A 9411-nucleotide genomic window follows, 5' to 3' on the forward strand; every position below is an offset into this window, starting at 1 on the left:
TCCGTTGGTCAGTAAGGCTTTGTTCACACACATGTGGTTCATAATTGGTAACACTTTGCTCCTAATATCCGGGGACATTGTGCACCATATAAGTTAGACAGATCCAATATTCAGGCGAAGACTGTTCCTTCTGGACATTGTCATGGCCCCTTTCTTGTAAGCCCCTGATTTTCTGACACGGCGTCCCTGTGTATATTATAGCGGTTGCATGCAGACCCCAGGGTTCCCTGACAGCCTCTATAAACAGACTGACAGCCGGCACATTCTCTACATTTAGCTCCTTTCACTTTTAGTTTCATCACAATGAATGAATTCCCGGAAACCCCTGAGGTCTGAGCGTGCGGGGTCTGACCTAACACCCATTCATTGCTGCCTCTAGAGAGGATTCCTAATGGGATCTATATAGGGATCACGTGCACTAGGATTTAGTACAGAAGTGCATCTCCTTTGGGGGTAGTGTAAGGGACCACCTTCCAAAAATTCCAGGCACAACTGGGATTTTCCCTATTTTAGGTGGCCGAGAGTTCAACAATCCTTTCTCTGATGGTTTCTTCTTATTGCCCGTGCTTTCCCGGAATGAGAGAGGAGAACTGCATTGTGATGTAACAGAGACAGCACTCCCTGTAGACAAGGGGGCAGGGGAGAGTGTAATGGGGAAGTGGTGACTGAGAAAAAGTCAAACATTTTTTAGGTTTCTTTTTCTGCCTCAGGTACGGACCCAAAATATGGCACCCAAACAGTGATGTAACTAGGAATGGCGGGGCCCCAAGGCAAATATTTGACAGACCCCAGAGTATAATAATCAGAAACCCAGAGGAGGATACAAACATAAAAACACTGTTACTTACCTCTCCCGGGCTCCGGAGCGCTCCCCACTGATGTCGGCCATCTTCAATGATGTAAGAGACATCACTTGAGCCAGGCTTGTGTTGCAACGCATAAGGATGAAAGCCCCGGCCCAGGTGACGACAACAAGAAGGCCTGAAGTCTTCTGTAGCCCAGGAGAGGTAAGTTACAGTGTTTGTTAAGTTCTCTCACCTCTCCTCGGGTGTCTGAAAAGAACCCCGAGTATAACGATAGCAGTGTTTGTGGGGCTCGCGGGCCCGTGGCCTTACTTACCGATCCTAGCTCAGGATCAGGTGACAGTATTGGATAGTTATTCCAGCAGGTAAAAGCCTATTTAAAAAAAAACTGTAAAACAGGGCCCCCCCAGGCCTCCTAATGTCTCGGGCCCTGTGGCAGCGGCTACCATTGTAGTTATGCCCCTGCACCCAATGAAATCTACAGGCCCATTTTGGGGGCAATGCATAATCCAGTGGATGGCATATGATGGCGGTATTCCCCTGTACTGCCATAAAGGTCCCACACACATAGCATGGTCTAAGGCCTAATATGGTGAAATAATTGAAATCCCATATCTAATATTCCAGAAAATCTGATAATCTGGTGTTGGTGTTTTTTTTATAGCATGGATAGGCAGGAGAAGTCATAGCGATCGGCATCAAGATCCAGTTAGGACGGAGACATAGATGGCACAACATAGAAGAATATGGTGCCTTTAAGAAAGCCATATAAAACCCTACCCCAAAGGGCTGTTCTGAAGTGGTTTTGGATGGAGCCAAGGCAACTGTGGGGCAGGGACATAGGCGTCCCAAAATAACCTACATCAGTGTTAGTAAATAGATGTTTGGCCGTGCATGCATGTGTATAGACAAGTCAGTATAACTAGCTATTAGGCGTTTACCCCTCTGCTACTGAAGGGGCATGGCCAACTTTAGGACATCCAGGAGATCCCAGAAAAAAATTGACTCCTGGACAAGTGGCCATGTCTCCTGGCAGAAAGTTTGTCTAGCAGTCATTTATAACATGACTTGGACACTTTATGTGCCTTTCAGGTCCCAAAAAAGGAGAGTGGCCAGCACATAGTATCGACGTCAAAAAAAGGGGGTTTGTCGAGGTGGAAAGGGTGCATTCCCCCACTAATAAGAGAGCATGGCCCCTGTTGCAGAGGGAATAGGCTTCCTCTGTCCTGTATCGTCTTCTAACTCACCAGCCCATGGAGGCCACTTTCTGTCCAACCCCTCCCACTTATAGTAAAAGTGGTGTGAGTTTCAGAACATGGTAAATATGCACAAAAGGAAGAAACTCACACCGGAAATCGGTAGAAAGTTCTTTCTTTTACTTCACAACAGACCATGTCGCTTGACAGACTTTTCACCCCCACCTATAGAGTCACTTCTCTGTTGCTTTAGGGTTGTAGTAGTCCTCAACCCATTCATTAACCCTAAAAAGTATCTTCTTGCTTATTCCAGAAACAGTGCCACCACTGTCTATAGGTGCTGTCTGGTATTGCATATAAATTGGACGGAGCTGTGATACTACATGTAGCCCATGGAGTTTTTGGGGAAAGTCAGCTGTTAGTAATAGATTTCTCCCCACAGAAGGTCAGACCCAAAGGCTCTCATAGTTATTAAAAAAAAACGTGACTCTTATTTATTTGTGACACAGAATAAACTACTACACATCCTTCTTATCTGCGGTATCAGTGCTTGAATTTACAGGCCTGATGTCTCTTGATTCTCTTCTTCTTATGACAACACTTCCCGTCTAGGCAAAACATATAGAGAAAGTGGTAATGTTAGACTAGACAGTCTTAAACTAGTTCCCGATACTGGATGACGGATCCCTAGTGAGTAGGGTTGAGCGATCGGGATCGGAAAAGATCAGATTCAGATCGGCGATCGAGTAAATTTCACGATCGAGATCGGAATTCCGACCGGATCTTTTCCAGTGGGATCGAGATCGGAGGTTATCTCAAGATCAGCTCAGCCCTAAAAGTGACTTTTCCCATAGAAAAGCATTGACTAGGGTTGAAGATCGGGATCGGAAAAGATCGGATTCCGATCGGCGATCGAGCAAATTTCAGGATCGAGATCGGCTGGAAAATGATCGGAAATCGGATTTTAAAATCGATCTTGAAATCTCAAGATCGGCTCAACCCTACTAGTGAGGCCTACACGATATGGTTGGACTAGAGAGGACATTAGGACTAGAAGTGATTAAATTGGCCGTTAATGGGGAGGGTTGTAGGAAAAAGGGGCGAGACGTTAAGAATGGCCACGGGAAGAGTGGGAATTCTGGTACCAGTTTCGGGGAAGTAACAGACTGTCTTGCGAGGAATTTTGTTACAGTAGTTTTGGCGGTGGAGGTCCTCGAAGTTGGTGGTGTGTGGAAACTGTTTTGGTGGGGAGGGCCCCAAGGACATTGGGCCGTGACTGGGTTTTGACTGGGGGGAATTTTAGGGCCTCTTCACACGGCGTAAGCACGCCGCTCATTTAGACCCGTACATGCGAGCACTTCAAAACACATCCCATTCACTTCAATGGGAGCGCGTGTGAAGCCGGCTAATACATATAAGATAATGAGCCATGACATATACTTCCTTGTGATCTGTTTGCATCAGTATCTTAAGTATTATTTAATTATTCTTTAATTCTTAAGTTCGCCTCAGGGATAAAAGGGAAATACCAGGACATGTAACATGTGAATCTTTCATAATGACTTCACCGCAATTGTTTATTTTATAGTATTAGACCTTACAATTCAATGAGCTCCTGTCCAATGGGAACAATGCTTTTAAGTGTTGCTTCCAATAAGAATTGCCATATCCTATGAGAAATGCAGACATTAAATACATTGTACTGACGTGTAGAATTCCTTAACCCAGACACAACAGTTTGTTTCTTATTGTGCTGTGATCAGAAATAGAAAATAGGTTTTGTAGAACAACATGTGCAGAGGTCGGGGGAGCTGAGTAAAATTACACAATGGGCAGGGAAGTAAAATTAATGTTGTAATCTTTTTTCTGTACGTTCTTCAAAGGACCCTATCGCTGTGCATCAAATTTGCCTGCCTTATGGTCTCCATCTGTGAGAATGACTCTATACAGGATGAGGATAGATTTTTCTTATCCTGGTTGAAAGAGCAGCTCAGAAGGTTAGAGCCTTGCAAAACATGAAGAAGAGCCACATATCTTCTGATCCCTCTTTACAACTATAATCCCTATCTTGTGTGTCAGATGATTCTTTGATTCTTCTCTCTCTGATGGACAATATGTCTGAAGATGTATCACGAGATGTATCTTCCTAAAAAGGAAAAAAAATCGAAAAGCCAAAAAATCCAATGTGGAAACATGTTAAAAATAAACCTAAAGAAGAGGCACCTTACTTTTTACCTAAAAAAGTGGATACAATCTTTCCAAGCCATCCAATACTTAGAGAGTGGCTTCACACCAAAGAAGAGGTTTGACGATACAACCAGGGCGACCATATGAAATAGACCCTAGATTCACTACCAAATGGAAGGGGAAGGGGGGGGGGAACTGGGATACTTCTTTCAGTAGACTTCTCAGACTATCTAGGCTATGGTCACACCTATGTTGGGTGACCATTCGGGGATTCGGTCCTCCATTCTGCATTTTTCGGGTGGAAACCAGGCAGACCTCATTAAAGTCTATGCGGTCCGTGAGTTTTCTTTTTAAGTGGATTTGGTTATCATTTTTTGGGTTCCCCAATCGGACACAAAGAACGGAAACTTGAACAGTACTGTGAATCTAGCCTAAAGAGACTGTTTTGTTTACCATTTGTGGAGTCGTCTTTGTTATCTGACCAGATGGACAGGAAAGCAGAACGTCTTGGTACCTTTCCCCATCCTGAGAGGATACTCTCTGGAACTCATAAATTTCCAATCAGACCGGTTGTTTATCAACCAAGAGAACCCTATACCATTATGACTTCCGTAACATCTTCTCCATAAAGAAGCAGTAGAACATGTCTTCCGTTACCAAAGAGGCAGAGGAGGGAACTCCAGAATTTTTCCTGTACCAAAACCCAACAAAGAATGGAGACTCGTGATAGATCTGACACGTCTATACAAATTCCTTGAAAAGAAGAAATTCAAGATGGAGACAATCAGGTCAGCCCTAGCAGTTCTTCAAGAAAGCAGCTTCATGAACTCCATAGATTTAACAGATGTATATCTTCATGTGTCTATCCTCTCAGCCCATCGGAGGTTCTTGAGAATTGACAAGCAGACAAAATTCAATGTCAGCTATAGATGGTGTCCCATGGACCAAGCCACACATTTGTACACTCTAGGAGAACATCTTAGCATCCTGGGACTTCCATCATGTCAAACAGATACCAAGAAGGACCAGTGAACAGATACTGTAAGAATATGGATTGGGAAGTCTCTAGTGTCTATCCACAGGATGTCCACATGATGGAGGACTCCTTCAGGAATTGGTGTGCGCATGTCGAGAATACAAGCTGTCAACAAACATGGTCTCCACAGGATAAGCTACTACCTTCAAATCTAAGAGAATGAAATGGTATCAGAATAGTTGGGAGCATTTTTACAACATCCTTCAAAACCGGTATGCTCTCATTCAGATGGACAATCTAGTAGCAGTATGTTCTATAAACAAGGAAGTCAGGAGACCTTTCTTAGCCAGGGAACCCAGATACATAATGTCTTGGCCAGAAGCCAATCTCCTAAAAATCTCAGTAGTTCACATCAGAGGAACCATCATCCAGAGAGCAGATTGGCTTTGTAGGAACACTCTCAAACCAGCAAAGCGAAAAATCTTCCAGCAGGTTACAGACAAAATTGTAATGGTGACCCAAAAGAACAGAAAACTTCAGAATTGTTGTTCTCAGTCTCCAATAGATCAACCAGTGAATATGGATGGCTTCTCTATTAGTGGAGCAGACAAAATGATATGTCCAGAGATAGATGTTGGAGACTACGACCCCAACAGGACTGGCTATCTCAGAGAGGATTCTTCCATCCATAAACTCAGATTGTACATGTTATGGCTTGGAAGTTTAGCGGCAGACTCTGACTCAGTCAGGATTATCAGAAAATGTCTTTAAGACTCTCTTCGTAGCCAGAAAACCTTCTACAGTCTCTGCTTACAACCGAGTCTGGGGTTTATACAGGAATTGGGGCTCAGCTGCTAGAGTCACAGTGGAAGCTCTTTCGTCTATTCTGCCATTCCTTCAAAAAGGCTATGATAAAGGATTATATGTACAAGAATATTGTAACATCTCTGCCTGTTCGGGCCTCTGCGCCACCCTCTGCTCGCATGCTGCGGCGCCGGAGGCGTGTGCAGTTTGACAATTTGCTTAAGGTTTTTAGTTGCACTGTGTGAACACGGCTCTAGTCCTTAATTGGATTTGCACCACACCCGTCTTCTGCCAAGGTTGCCTCTGTTCATTAAGTGGTTAATCTGTCTTGCCTGTGATTGACAGCTTTTCTTCCTGTCAGGTTCTGGGCGGGTTCTTCCTTCCCTATTTAGTCTTGGCTCACAGTCACACTGGTGCCGGTTATTGCCCTTGCTTTCTGGTATCGCTTGCTGTTATTTACTTGTATGCTTATCCTTGACCTCTGGCTTTCCTACTGACTATTCTCTTGACTCCGATTTGGCACTGCATCGCTCTCTTGTTACCGAACCCTGGCTACCTGACCTCCCTTTGTTGTTGTACGTCTTGTCTGCGTTTTGTGTTTCACGTATTCAGGGAGGGATTGTCCTCGTGGTTGTCGCCTATCACCTAGGATAGGGTCTGGCAATAGGAAGGGAAAGCGGGGGGCTTCAGTTTAGAGCTCACTGTCCCATGTGCCCCTCCCTCCAGGGTTCACCAGCAGCTTCTGGGGAATTATCATCTGGCTATTCCCTAACAAATATAACTACTATAATACTGCCCCTATGTACAAGAATATAACTACTATAATACTGCCCTCTATGTACAAGAGTATAACTACTATAATACTGCTCCTATGTACACGAATATAACTACTATAATACTACCTCCTATGTACAAGAATATAACTACTATAATACTGCTCCTATGTACAAGAATATAACTACTATAATACTGCTCCTATGTACAAGAATATAACTACTATAAAACTACTCCTATGTATAATAATATAACTACTTTCATACTGCCCCTATGTACAAGAATATAAATACTATAATACTACCTCCTACGTACAAGAATATAACTACTATAACACTGCTCCTATGTACAAGAATATAACTACTATAATCCTACCTCCTATGTACAAGAATATAACTACTATAACACTGCTCCGATGTACAAGAATATAACTACTATAATACTGCTCCTATGTACAAGAATATAACTACTATAATACTACGTCCTATGTACAAGACTATAACTACTATAATACTGTTCCTATGTACAAGAATATAACTACTATAATACTGCTCCTATGTACAAGAATATAACTACTATAATACTGCTCCTATGTACAAGAATATAACTACTATAATACTGCTCCTATGTACAAGAATATAACTACTATAATACTGCCCTCTATGTACAAGAATATAACTACTATAATCCTACCTCCTATGTACAAGAATATAACTACTATAACACTGCCCCTATGTACAAGAATATAACTACTATAATAATGCTCCCTATGTACAAGAATATAACTACTATAATGCTGCTCCTATGTACAAGAATATAACTACTATAATACTGCCTCCTATGTACAAGAATATAACTACTATAATGCTGCCTCCTATGTACAAGAATATAACTACTATAATACTGCCCCTATGTACAAGAATATAGCTACTCTAATACTGCTCCTATGTACAAGAATATAACTACTATAATACTACCTCCTATGTACAAGAATATAACTACTATAATACTGCCTCCTATGTACAAGAAAATAACTACTATAATACTGCCATATGTCCTTTAAAGATTATCATAACGCATATAACATCAGTTTTTCCTCCCTTGTAAATATCACCTGGACAATATCATTCTATATACGTCTTTATTCTAGTGACAGTTCCCCTTTAAACTTGTTACATGGAATAGCCGGAGGGCACTGCTCTGCCAGTAACAGCTGCAACTCTGCCAAAGATCACCCACTGCAATACCCTGCCGCCTGCACATATCCCCTGTGATTACAAGTCATTATGCTGTAATCCTCCCCCGCCACACTCTGAATTATTCATGTTCTATGACATAAACAAAAATACAAGCCAGATACAAATGCACCAACGTCTTGTACATAGGAGTAGTATTATAGTAGTTATATTCTTGTACATAGGAGCAGTATTATAGTAGTTATATTCTTGTACATAGGAGCAGTATTATAGTATTTATATTCTTGTACATAGGGCAGTATTATATTAGTTATATTCTTGTACATAGGAGCAGTATTATAGTAGTTATATTCTTGTACATAGGAGCAGTATTATAGTAGTTATATTCTTGTACATAGGAGTAGTATTATAGTAGTTATATTCTTGTATATAGTAGTAATATTACAGTAGTCATATTCTTGTTTATAGGAGTAGTATTATAGTAGTTATATTCTTGTACATAGTAGTAATATTACAGTAGTCATATTCTTGTTTATAGGAGTAGTATTATAGTAGTTATATTCTTGTACATAGGAGGCAGTATTATAGTAGTTATATTCTTGTACATAGGAGCAGTATTATAGTAGTTATATTCTTGTACATAGGAGGTAGTATTATAGTAGTTATATTCTTGTACATAGGAGTAGTATTATAGTAGTTATATTCTTATATATAGGAGCAGTATTATAGTAGTTATATTCTTGTACATAGGAGCAGTATTATAGTAGTTTTATTCTTGTACATAGGAGTAGTATTATAGTAGTTATATTCTTGTACATAGGAGCAGTATTATAGTAGTTATATTCTTGTACATAGGAGCAGTATTATAGTAGCTATATTCTTGTACATAGGAGCAGTATTATAGTAGTTATATTCTTGTACATAGGAGCAGTATTATAGTAGTTATATTCTTGTATATAGGAGTAGTATTATAGTAGTTATATTCTTGTACATAGGAGCAGTATTATATTAGTTATATTCTTGTATATAGGAGTAGTATTATAGTAGTTATATTCTTGTACATAGGAGCAGTATTATAGTAGTTATATTCTTGTATATAGGAGTAGTATTATAGTAGTTATATTCTTGTACATAGGAGGTAGTATTATAGTAGTTATATTCTTGTACATAGGAGCAGCATTATAGTAGTTATATTCTTGTACATAGGAGCAGTATTATAGTAGTTATATTCTTGTACATAGGAGTAGTATTATAGTAGTTATATTCTTGTACATAGGAGGTAGTATTATAGTAGTTATATTCTTGTACATAGGAGCAGTATTATAGTAGTTATATTCTTGTACATAGGAGTAGTATTATAGTAGTGATATTCTTGTACATAGGAGTAGTATTATAGTAGTTATATTCTTGTACATAGGAGCAGTATTATAGTAGTTATATTCTTGTACATAGGGGCAGTTTTATAGTAGTTATAT

Source organism: Leptodactylus fuscus, chromosome 5 (genome assembly GCF_031893055.1).
Source record: "Leptodactylus fuscus isolate aLepFus1 chromosome 5, aLepFus1.hap2, whole genome shotgun sequence".
Classification (NCBI taxonomy): Eukaryota; Metazoa; Chordata; class Amphibia; order Anura; family Leptodactylidae; genus Leptodactylus; species Leptodactylus fuscus.